Below are 14017 nucleotides of genomic sequence, written 5' to 3'. Positions count from 1 at the left end.
TCTCGGGTGAAGCATGGTGATGGTTTGGGTGGTTGCTTGGATTTTGGCTGGCCTAGGGCCCTTAGCCATGGTTCATGCCCTACCTTCGGATGTTGGTAAGAGACTCTGGTCTGTGGTTCAAGTCCCAATGGCCGATAGTCTCAAAAATGATGCAAGGAAGCGCAACAGCTGCTGCTGTAATTTTCTGGACAGCAACTTTGTCTTCGGTACAGAGGTGTGTTTCGAGTTTTTGGTTGGCTTTTAGCCTATGGCCTTAGACTGGACAGTACCTCATTGAGTTAGAAAGGTCATGTTTTTGGCGGTTCGTGATTTGGTTAAGTTTAGAGGTCGTACGAGAATTTACGATGCAATGTGTCAAAGTGACTCTCGAAAGAGCATTTCATGATTTTGGCCTCCATGCACAATTTTCGTGTGTCACAGCCCTATGGTCATGTTTTCCAGTATTTTAGGAGTATTTTAATCATGGCTAAACGATGGTTCGATGTTGGTTCGGGTTGGTACGAAGCCATGATTGAATACTAAGTTTTTTGGGCGTAATTGTCTCGTTTTTGGGTCCAATTTCGAAGTTATTGTCAAGTTAAGCTATTTGCATGTTCTCATGTTAGGATTAGGATGCAGCGAGCCTGGGAACGATCCAACCCATTCGGTAAAATAAAACATGATAACAATTATATTACGTGCATAAAAATATAAAAGTTTATTTTTGAGATATATGCGATATGTCTTGTGGCCACCTCACGCACATGGGATTCAGTTCATGAGATTGCAGCTTTCATGGGATTATTACTTCATCCGGTAGTCACTGACCGGTTCATGTTCATGTATGGGTACAAATATCCAGTCCAAGGGCTGTGATGATCTCTACCGCCCAGTATACTGTGGTTTAGTCTGATCAGACGATTCAGTTCATGTTATGGGCCACTTGCATAGAACATATTCTCAACAGAAAATTATGAAATGCTATTTCATGACAGGACTCTATCGAGCAAACATTCCACTTACGATTTTCAGTTCAGTTATGCACGTATTTATAATTATTCATGACACGATTTTCATGGTACGACATTTTCACGATACACTTTACGATATGATATCTTTACATGGCACGAAATTTTATGATATATTTTACTTGTTATTCATGATATGCATGCTGAGTCTTTAGACTCACTAGACTTGATTGTTGTAGGTACTGATGAGGTCAGGGCCGAGGGCGGGGACCAGTGAGCTAGCTTGAGTCGACAGTAGTAGGAACCCGAGGACCTCATTTTCAGCATTTATCATTTTTATTCTCAGTTTTATTTTGTTGAATTATTTTAAGTCGTCATTTTGAAAACATTATTTACATCCGCTGTCATTTTAAACATTGAATCTTTTTATCAGTATATTTTATGAATGAGGCATTTTATTTATTAAATGAGAAAAAATTTAATTTTTCCGCAAATTTTCAAATACGAATTTCGGGCTTCTACAATAAAAATCATACATAACATAAAATTTTTTTTTGAAACCAAGCATGCAACGTGTCTTTTAAATGTCTTATTTAAATCATAAAAATCCCTTAGACATTTAAAAAAATCATATTTTAATCATGAATATTTCATAAACAGTTAAAAATAATCATAATATCATAAAAATAGCATTTAGGGCACTGTCATGACGTTTACTAATTTCTAGGTGTAAAAAGACCGTTTTACCCATGGACTTGACATTTTACGATGAATTTTTACTCGATTTCTTGACTCTAACATGTCCCAAATAATTATTTAAGCTTACATAAATTTTTCCATAATTTTATTTAGCATAAATCTTAGACTTTTTCATTTATCTTTAAATAATTGTTTTAACGGTGTTTTAATCCCGAAAAATCCCAAACTTTAATATAAAATTCCTAAATTCAAAATTTAGTCTTTTTATATTATTTTAGCCCTTATGAACCATGACTCGACCCCCCTGAGCCTTTTTTCAATTTTTTTCTTAGTTAAACACCCTATTTTGACACCTAAACTTCGACCCCGAGCCAACTTTCGATTTTCACGAGTTCCCCCGTACCATGTTGATCCAAAACTTGACCAACATCCTAAAGTACCCTACTAGACCCTAATTTCACTAAGAAACCCAAGCCTAGCCCAAAACCGAGCAGCCCCAAGTGATCCCTATTCTCGCCGAGAGTCCCCAACAGCGAGGAGTCTAGTTTCATGAGTCTAGGACCTAACCGACGAGCCCAGCCCCTGAACCAACATATTGTGCACTTCCATAAGACCCTTAGGACTCGCCCTAGCCCAACCCCTGAGCCTTGGACCTAGCCCTTCCCTTCCAGCAAGCTGCGCGCACTCCATGCGCAAAATTGTGCTTGCTCTCGGGTAGGAGTCCTTGTGTATTAGGACTCCTCCCAGCCTTCAAACCCAGGTCCTAGCTTGGCTAGGACTCTACTCTAGACTCCACCAAGCCCCTAGCCAGCCCTGAACCCAAGCCAAGGCCAGCCCTCCCCCTTGGTCAAGAAACCCGATCCCCTAATCCACAAGACATCATGAATCGTTCTTGCTTGTTCCATTTCGAGTTGCAGTGTTTGAGTGGTCCTAGGACACCTTAAATTAGTTCCTAAGCTTCACTTGTTCATCACCTATGATCATGGCAGCCCTTTATCATAAAAACAGTCATGAATTTGCATCAAAATTCAAGTTTTCTCATGTGTGCATGCTATATCCGAAAATTCTGAAAAATATCAATCATGTTCCTTGTGTATATACAATAATTCAAACAATAATATGATATAATGGATGAGAAAGGGAGATGTATGCGTGCCTTTACGTTATATACGCACGAAAAACCGTTGACGTCGAAGAACGGATCGAAACCTTGGCTAACCTTCCCTTGAACTCCTTCGAAAACCCTTCTAAGTGTCATGTGTGTTGTGTGTCTTTGGGGAGAGTTTTCTGAATTGAAAAGTGGGAGGCGTGAGTTGTGATGCATGGTGTAGGGTTTAGAACAAATTAAATACTAATTAACTTACTAACTAGGCTTAGACCTATTAAGCCCATTAAATTAAGTCCATTAGTCTCAATTAGGATTTAATTAAATCATATAAAATGGTTTGATAAAAATAGGTTGGTGAATCTAATAGCGGGGTTACTTAAAAGTTCGTATTTTAGTTGAAAAACCAACACCGATAAAATTTACGTCCCTTTGTATAAAATCACCTCAAAACCCTTTATTTTCAAAAATAATAAAAAGCATCACCCTTATTTTAAATAATTAAAAACAATTAACCAATTAAAACATTTTACGTTTTTCATCCTCCGTCTCCGTTCCTCGATCGCAACTTGAATATCCTTTAAAAATACAATTTAATGCAACCATGTAGAAAATATAATTTTAAACATGCAAATATGCACAACATAATTAATTCATGCAATTAAAATATTTAATTAAATTGCAAGAGAATTTAATAATTACGTGCATGTGGTTCGCGTGGACCTTTTGAATTTTCGGGGCGTTACAGTCTCCTTTCGGTCATTCATCGAAAGGAGACACTTTAAGAAATTTGATGAATTGAGATATCTAGAAACAATATTTTTGATTATTTCTTGATTCGAATTCTAAGCGGAGTCAAAGAAAGATCGCGTAAAGAATAATTTTTAATAGGAATTAGCACATCATAGTACATTGTCAATATTTCTATTAAAACATTTAATTTGTATCTAGGATCTAAAACAAAAACGACTAAGAAAACTTCAGGAATATAATAAAAATATTTTTTTTAATTAACTTTCTTTGCTTCAACCGAAGAACTCAAATATTCATTAGTAATATGTTCATTTAAAGTTAGTGTTATATTACAAAAATTTACTAAAACTATATGAGAGTTAGGATAATAAACTCCAATAATTTTTCAATTGCATTACTAAATATCTCTAAAATTTCCCAAATTGTTTTACAAACATTCCATTTATGCAAGAATAAATAAAAACTAGAATTTTCATCATGTTAAGTCTCTTTTTTCAAATGAATCGTGTTCCAAATAGTTGGTATGTCTCGTGGGAACTTCCTCGGTCGCATATCATTAACTTTACAAAATCTGTCAAATTGCTTCAATACGTTTGGATGAGTCCATAAATAAGACAGAGCTTATTTAATTGGCGAAATGTGAGCATCTAATGATGTTGGGTGTAATAATTGTCCATGTTAGAAGAGCAATCGAATCGTGATGTTTGGGATGTTGTGTAATTTAAAAAATTTGAGTTGTACCATTACCACCAGTTATAGCTTTTGGTAAAGCGGTAAATATTCGGTCCAACAATTGATACCAGAGCCAAGGTAAATGTTTGATTCTCATTGATTGCAATGAGTGTAATTATTGGGACGGAGATTGTTGGATGCAATAATTGTCTCTGCTAGAAGAGCGATTGAACTGTGGTGCTTGAGTTGTTGTGCAGTTTAAAAGATTTGAGTTGTACCATTACCACCATTTATAGTTTTTAGTAAAGCGACAAGCGCTTGATCCTACAAATGATCTTAATCCATTTTACGCAAATAAATTCTAAACATGACAATTGTATTGAATATGAAAAAATAAACTACCAATTGATGGTTCACGTATTTATTTATTTATTTTTTTTAGTTCCTCTATACTCAAAATGTTATAGCTAGCATTATCAAATTATAAAGAAAATCTTTGAAGTTAAATCATACTCTTCCAAATTTAGACATATCATTTGAGAAATGTTTTCGTCGGTGTGCACTTTATCGAACACTCTATATGCAGTTAATCTGTTTTGAATTCACCATGAACTATCGATCCAATCAGAAGTAACTCACATATACAAACGAGTTTGTCAATAGTCACTCCAAATATCGGAACATATAGGAATTTTATTATTTAAAATATTAAATTCTTTAATTATATATTTCTTTTTTAAATTAACTAATCTCTCAAGTATTCGTGAAATTGTGATTCATGGAACATGATTAGCAACATGTTATAGAAACTCGTGATATAAATATTCAAAACAAAATCTTCACCGGAAGAAGCAAATAGATATTTGTTTTTTGAGAAGAATCATTATCAAATGAGTGGGTCTTAGGTGAGATCGTCTCACAGATCTTAATATGTGATACGGATCAACCCTACCCATTTTCACAATAAAAAGTAATACCCTTAGCATAAAAAATAATATTTTTTCATGGATGACCCAAATAAGAGCTCCGTCTCACAAATACGATCCGTGAGACCGTCTCACACAAGTTTTTGCCTTATCAAATTCCACTAGATGCTTCTTCGGGATATATTGCGTCAACGACCCCTATAAACGTAACGCCACCACTTTGAAATTTATATGATATGCTGTCATATTTGCATTTTGCACACATTTCTCCGGATGAAAGCGTCATTTTCTTGAAATGTTTAGTGAAAATTGGTGATTGAAGTGGAGGAGTAGATCGAACATTTAATTGCGTCACTTTCTTGAATTGTCCAGTGATTTTTTTTATTTTTTTTAATTTAAAAAAACATTAAAATAATTAAAGGTGAGCTGCCATCCATATTTTGATGTTCACGAAATTGAATGATGTTAGAATTTTTTTTTTAAAAAATATTAAATAATTAAACGTTGTTCCACACATCACAATCCATAGGTCTGAATTTATGGTTAATGTGGATTTGTCACTGATGTTATCTTTAAAATATATAATATATAAATTATAAAATAATTCCTTCCAAATGAATTTCCATAGCCTGATGGCATCATGATGAGGAAAGAAGTTAGAGGTAGATGTTCAAATATTCTGTTGTACATGAATTTTAAATTTCAATTAAAAATATAAAATAAAAAGTCATTAGACGGTTAACAGTTACTCTATCCTTGAATTTAAATTTTAATATAAATAATAAAACAGTACGGTCCCGGACCCGTAACCATGACCCGGAGGCATGTCAAATTTAAATAGACCAACGGTTCTAAAAGGACAGATAGCCTCAAAAAATGGGATAATGTCGTGAAAAAGTAAAAATTTATGGTAAAAAGTAAAAATCTCTAACTCTCAAAATTTACCAAACTACACACTTTATAATATTTTTCTCTCTACTCAATTGTGATTTTCTTCACAAATGAGAGATCTATTTATAGAGTTTCATTACACATAATCCAAAAAATAAAATACATCATTACCTACATCATCACACACAAATTTCTAACTTTACAACTCTTATTTTCAACATTCAAATATTCAACTATTACTTTTCAATATTCAAATCATTTATTTTCAACACTCCCCCTTGTGATGATGATCATGATACGATGATGTCTTCATTACGTGTTACTGCCTCGTTAAAAACCTTACTAGGAAAAACCCATTGGGATAAAAACCATAGTAAGGGAAAAAGAGTGCAGTCACGTAAACTCCCCCTCATGTTGACACGAACAACTCTTCACAAATTTCGTAGATTGCGCATCCCAATATTATATATGTGCTTTCTGAATATTGACGTAGGTAGTGCCTTTGTAACGCCCCGAAAATTTTAAGGTCCACGCAAACCATGTGCATGCAATTATTAAATTCTTTTGTATTTTTAATTAAATATTTTAATTGCATGAATTATTTATGTGGTGCATTTTGACATGTTTAAAATATAATTTCTGCATGGTTGCATTAAACTCTATTTTTAAAAGGATATTCAGGTGACGATCGAGGAACAGAGACCAAAGGCTGAAAAATGTAAAATGTTTTATTAAATAATTAATTTTAATTATTTAATATAAGGGTGATGATTTTCTCATGTTTTTGAAAACAAGGAATTTTGAGGTGATTTTATGCGCTGGGACTAATTTTTATTGGTGTTGGATTTTCAACTAAAATGCGACGTTTTGAGCAGTTCGGCTATTTAATTCACTAACTATTTTTATGAAAACCATTTTTATGAGTTTATTTAAAGCCTAACTTGCACTAGTGTGCTTAATTAGAGTTTAATAGGCCTTAAACTTATTTAATAAACTAATTAGCATATAAAAACACACTAAAACCTAGTCTTGCACTAAAACTCACGCCGCTCACAGTTTTTCAAAAGCGAAAGCTCTCCCTCGGCGCAGCAGCAACCTTCGGCCGTGGGATATAGCTTTTTCCTTCAAAAGGTTTAAGGGAAGGTAGCCTTGGTTCTCTCCGTTCTTCGTCGCCATCGGTATTTCGTGCGTTTACGACGCAAAGGCATGCCTAAATCTTCCTTTTCTCATCCATCATATCATATTATGATTTGAAATAGTGTATGCATAAAGGAACATGAAATATTTTCAGGAAATTTTCGTAAAATGGCATTTATGCATGAAGTATGATGGCTTTTGATTCAAATAAATCGTTCTTTGCATGTTAAGGGGCTGCCATGATGTTAAGCTATGACCAAGTAAAGTTTTTACACGATTTAGGGTCCTAGACACCCACCATAATCACGGAAATCGCAAGGAAACAGGATGGGAACCGATGCTGCTGTCACGGGTTTTGGGGGCGATCGAGTTCCTTGGCGTGAGGGCAGGGGAGCCACGGCTTGGGTCCAGGGCTCGGTCAGGGGTGGGTTGAGTTCGGTAAAGGTTCCTAACCACGTTTGGGCTCCAGAAGCAAGTCCTGGCCGAAGTAGGAAACTCACAGCGTGAGGGAATAGCAGCGCGCAGGCTGTCGCGGTGTTCAGGAAGATCGCTGCTTGGCTTCAGGGGCTGGGTTGGTCTGGGCTTGGTCTGGGCATGGTCCAGGGATGGCTAGGGTCAGTTGGGGCTCGGTGGTTAAGGGCTGGTGGAAGTCCTAGACTAGTTAGGAGTCATATGGTTCCTGGGATCTAACGCTGAAAACATGCAGAATTTGTGTCAATTTTCAGGTGAGTTTGAGCGGGCCAGGGCCGGGTTTTATGGGCTGGGCTTGGCCTGGAGGGTCTCTAGATGGTTTGGCTAGGTTTTGGTTCAAAGTGGCTCGGGCGCGGCTCGAGTATTTTGGGAGATGGCTCGGGTGGTTCACTTAGGTGTCATATTTCGAAAATTAAAGAACTAAAAATAGAACCATGGGTCCATGGGGGTGGCTCATGACTTGGAAGGGTAGAATAAATAATAAAAATGCTATGTTTAAAGTTTTGGATCAAAATAATGAGTTTTGGTATTTTTCGGGATTTAATCGCCGCACGAAACGCTAATTAACGAGTTAATTGAAACAACTAGTTTTAAGCTTTATAAAATTATGAAAAATTATATTTAAGCTTAAATAATTATTATAAGTCCAAATTTCTAATTTGGGAATTTTATGCTAAGGTTTGGTTTAATTCGGGATTTAAACGCATTAATACGTCGCGTTTCAAGATTAAATTAAAAAGTCATCGATTTAAGCTAAATAAAAATATGAGAAAATTCATGTAAGCTTAAATAATTATTTGGGACATGTTAGAGTCAAGGAATCAAGAAAAAGGTCAAGAACGTAAAATGTCACGATTAGGGGTAAAACGGTCTTTTTGCACCTAAAATTAGTAAAAGTCATGGCAGTGCCCTAAATGCTATTTTTATGATATTATGTTCGTTGTTAAATGCTTATGAAATGTTCATGATTTATTTATGCTTTATTTTAATTGTCCATGAAATCTGATGATTAAAATTGACATTTAAAATACATGGTGCATGCTTTGTTTCAAAAGAAAAAATATTCATGCATAATTTTATAAGGTGATGAAAACATGAAAACATTGATGAAAGTGAAGTAATTGTGACTATGAGGATTTGAGTATTTGAGGTTATGATCAAGAATAGGCCAAGGTTCAGTTGACGATCCTGTGTCGCTGATGTCTCCGCCGCCCAGTACTGTGGTTTTATGTAGATGGTACCATCGACCCTTTTGGGGTTCATGTCATGTCATGTCACGTCAGGAAAGTCACAATTAACGATCTGAATTCAATCAAGGAAAAGATAAAGTTATGATCATGAAAAGAATCACGTCGTGCTATTATGTCATGTTATCATGTTATGTTATGACCAAGGAAAAGGTAAAGGTGAGGTTCATGTCATGCATATCACGAAAATGTTATTTTACGTAAAAGTATTTTCACGGTTGCATGGGATTTTATATCTATTACTCGTTACAAAGATTTGGTGTGTTGAGTCTTTAGACTCACTAGGTGTGATGGATGCAGGTGAGGGTGAGGGAGGACTTGACGCATGAGATGACTGGACTGAAGGTGCACACAGCCCGAGGACCAGCGCTTCTACGATTTTCCGCACTCATGATTATGGGTTATAATGTTACGTTAAAATATTTTTAAAAACCCTTTATTTATGCTTTAGAGTGGTTTTGGAGAGGAGAATATGTTTCACGAATATTGCTTTTTAGGTTTGGTAACTCATGCGATGATTTTATCCTTCATGTCTATTCACTTGATTTTAAAATGCTAGCTAGCGAATGTTCTAGATCATGGGCAAAATATTTTATTAAAATATTTTCATGGGCGGTCCGAAATTTAAAAAAAAAAATAAAATTTCCTAGTACATTTTAAACACAAGAACACGGGACGTTTCAGTTGGTATCAGAGCCAATGGTTCTGTAAAGGGTTGTGCCACCATCAGTGCCGGGAATATCAGTCGTCAAGCCTCAAAGTTGTAAGTTTAAATGCTTATTATGATTTTATGATGTTACCTACACGTTTACATGATCTATATGTTTGAGCTACATGTGCATACACGTTTTGAAGTGAATGACGTTGGTGTTTAAGGTTGCATGGTAAACGATTTTCTTCCTGCATAGTTGCATGACTTTGTTATGCTAAAAGATTATATGCTTCGTGATTTTTGTACGTGTTACGTTGCGGAATAAGAAATTATTTTATTTCAACGCATGTTGGATTTGTGGTGGTATTGGACTACGTTGATTTTTGGAGTTTAGTATTGACATTCTACTTTTGAGTCATAAGTTAATCGTGAATATTATGAATGCTTTTGGGACACGTAGATTTTTTTTAAGAAAATATTTATGAATCATGGTTACTAGTTGAATAAATTTTTGGGAATTACTCATGAGAAATAATGATTTGAGGATTTGCAATGACTTGAAAATAAGAAAATGTATAAATTGGAATTTTAAGTTTTGATGAGAGGTAAAATTTGTTATAGTCATTGATTTTTTGGGTAAATAAGTTTAAATTTATTGAAATTATGTTATGGGAAACAGGTAGAAAGAAATTAAGAACGCCTAAATTTATGGGTTAATCATAGGATTTTCGAAAATTAAGGACCAATTAGGATGATTTTTGAGGAAATTAAGAATTGATTTTGCAAATTTTACGGAATTTGGGGACTAGCTTAGCAATAAGCAATACTTGAATGGGTTAACTGATAAGAATTGAGTTGATTTAGACTTTTAAAAATATTCGAAACCTTGGGTTATCCTGGTTTTAGTATTATAAGAAATTTTAATCAAGCATTAGCGGATGCGTTTGGGATTTTAAGATTTAAATTTGATAAGTTGATGAGTATTTTGTATAAAATAAGAAAGTAATATACGATAAGTATGACCATCCATCTTTTAACTTTGGGAATTTTAAGAGAAATTGAAATTCGAGGTTAAAATAGTAACATCACTAAGTCATTGTGGGTCTTTTAAGTTACGATTTGAAAATAAGGATTTAGAAGGTAAAATTAATTGGGACCTAGTAGACGTAAGGACTTTCTAGAACATAAGTTTTATCAGAGTAGCGCAGTGGAAGCGTGGATTTTTTGGATACTAGAACTAAGTCTAAACTTTGGGTTATTAAGGATAAACGAATTTCGAGGACGAAATTCAATTTAAGGGGGGAAGATTGTAACGCCCCGAAAATTTTAAGGTCCACGCAAACCATGTGCATGCAATTATTAAATTCTTTTGTATTTTTAATTAAATGTTTTAATTGCATGAATTATTTATGTGGTGCATTTTGACATGTTTAAAATATAATTTCTGCATGGTTGCATTAAACTGTATTTTTAAAAGGATATTCAGGTGACGATCGAGGAACGGAGACCAAAGGCTGAAAAATGTAAAATGTTTTATTAAATAATTAATTTTAATTATTTAATATAAGGGTGATGATTTTCTCATGTTTTTGAAAACAAGGAATTTTGAGGTGATTTTATGCGCCGGGACTAATTTTTATTGGTGTTGGATTTTCAACTAAAATGCGACGTTTTGAGCAGTCCGGCTATTTAATTCACTAACTATTTTTATGAAAACCATTTTTATGAGTTTATTTAAAGCCTAACTTGCACTAGTGGGCTTAATTAGAGTTTAATAGGCCTTAAACTTATTTAATAAACTAATTAGCATATAAAAACACACTAAAACCTAGTCTTGCACTAAAACTCACGCCGCTCACAGTTTTTCAAAAGCAAAAGCTCTCCCTCGGCGCAGCAGCAACCTTCGGCCGTGGGATATAGCTTTTTCCTTCAAAAAGTTTAAGGGAAGGTAGCCTTGGTTCTCTCCGTTCTTCGTCGCCATCCGTAGTTCGTGCGTTTACGACGCAAAGGCATGCCTAAATCTTCCTTTTCTCATCCATCATATCATATTATGATTTGAAATAGTGTATGCATAAAGGAACATGAAATATTTTCAGGAAATTTTCGTAAAATGGCATTTATGCATGAAGTATGATGGCTTTTGATTCAAATAAATTGTTCTTTGCATGTTAAGGGGCTGCCATGATGTTAAGCTATGACCAAGTAAAGTTTTTACACGATTTAGGGTCCTAGACACCCACCATAATCACGGAAATCGCAAGGAAACAGGATGGGAACCGATGCTGCTGTCACAAGTTTTGGGGGCGATCGGGTTCCTTGGCGTGAGGGCAGGGGAGCCACGGCTTGGGTCCAGGGCTCGGTCAGGGGTGGGTTGAGTTCGGTAAAGGTTCCTAACCACGTTTGGGCTCCAGAAGCAAGTCCTAGCCAAAGTAGGAAACTCACAGCGTGAGGGAATAGCAGCGCGCAGGCTGTCGCGGTGTTCAGGAAGATCGCTGCTTGGCTTCAGGGGCTCGGTTGGTCTGGGCTTGGTCTGGGCATGGTCCGGGGATGGCTAGGGTCAGTTGGGGCTCGGTGGTTAAGGGCTGGTGGAAGTCCTAGACTAGTTAGGAGTCATATGGTTCATGGGATCTAACGCTGAAAACATGCAGAATTTGTGTCAATTTTCAGGTGAGTTTGAGCGGGCCAGGGCCAGGTTTTATGGGCTGGGCTTGGCTTGGAGGGTCCCTAGATGGGTTGGCTAGGTTTTGGTTCAAAGTGGCTCGGGCGCGGCTCGAGTATTTTGGGAGATGGCTCGGGTGGTTCACTTAGGTGTCATATTTCGAAAATTAAAGAACTAAAAATAGAACCATGGGTCCACGGGGGTGGATCATGACTTGGAAGGGTAGAATAAATAATAAAAATGCTATTTTTAAAGTTTCGGATCAAAATAATGAGTTTTGGTATTTTTCGGGATTTAATCGCCGCACGAAACGCTAATTAACGAGTTAATTGAAACGCCTAGTTTTAGGCTTTATAAAATTATGAAAAATTATATTTAAGCCTAAATAATTATTATAAATCCAAATTTCTAATTTGGGAATTTTATGCTAAGGTTTGGTTTAATTCGGGATTTAAACGCATTAATACGTCGCGTTTCAAGATTAAATTAAAAAGTCCTCGATTTAAGCTAAATAAAAATATGAGAAAATTCATGTAAGCTTAAATAATTATTTGGGACATGTTAGAGTCAAGGAATCAAGAAAAAGGTCAAGAACGTAAAATGTCACGATTAGGGGTAAAACGGTCTTTTTGCACCTAAAATTAGTAAAAGTCATGGCAGTGCCCTAAATGCTATTTTTATGATATTATGTTCGTTGTTAAATGCTTATGAAATGTTCATGATTTATTTATGCTTTATTTTAATTGTCCATGAAATGTGATGATTAAAATTGACATTTAAAATACATGGTGCATGCTTTGTTTCAAAAGAAAAAATATTCATGCATAATTTTATAAGGTGATGAAAACATGAAAACATTGATGAAAGTGAAGTAATTGTGACTATGAGGATTTGAGTATTTGAGGTTATGATCAAGAATAGGCCAAGGCTCAGTTGACGATCCTGTGTCGCTGATGTCTCCGCCGCCCAGTACTGTGGTTTCATGTAGATGGTACCATCGACCCTTTTGGGGTTCATGTCATGTCATGTCACGTCAGGAAAGTCACAATTAACGATCCGAATTCAATCAAGGAAAAGATAAAGTTATGATAATGAAAAGAATCACGTCGTGCTATTATGTCATGTTATCATGTTATGTTATGACCAAGGAAAAGGTAAAGGTGAGGTTCATGTCATGCATATCACGAAAATGTTATTTTACGTAAAAGTATTTTCACGGTTGCATGGGATTTTATATCTATTACTCGTTACAAAGATTTGGTGTGTTGAGTCTTTAGACTCACTAGGTGTGATGGATGCAGGTGAGGGTGAGGGAGGACTTGACGCATGAGATGACTGGACTGGAGGTGCACACAGCCCGAGGACCAGCGCTTCTACGATTTTCCGCACTCATGATTATGGGTTATAATGTTACGTTAAAATATTTTTAAAAACCCTTTATTTATGCTTTAGAGTGGTTTTGGAGAGGAGAATATGTTTCACGAATATTGCTTTTTAGGTTTGGTAACTCATGCGATGATTTTATCCTTCATGTCTATTCACTTGATTTTAAAATGCTAGCTAGCGAATGTTCTAGATCATGGGCAAAATATTTTATTAAAATATTTTCATGGGCGGTCCGAAATTTAAAAAAAAAAATAAAATTTCCTAGTACATTTTAAACACAAGAACACGGGACGTTTCAGTTGGTATCAGAGCCAATGGTTCTGTAAAGGGTTGTGCCACCATCAGTGCCGGGAATATCAGTCGTCAAGCCTCAAAGTTGTAAGTTTAAATGCTTATTATGATTTTATGATGTTACCTACACGTTTACATGATCTATATGTTTGAGCTACATGTGCATACAGTTTTGACGTTG

The sequence above is a fragment of the Primulina eburnea genome, chromosome 6, assembly GCF_022965805.1.
Source record: "Primulina eburnea isolate SZY01 chromosome 6, ASM2296580v1, whole genome shotgun sequence".
Taxonomy (NCBI): domain Eukaryota; kingdom Viridiplantae; phylum Streptophyta; class Magnoliopsida; order Lamiales; family Gesneriaceae; genus Primulina; species Primulina eburnea.
Note: the sequence above shows the minus strand (reverse complement) of the source record.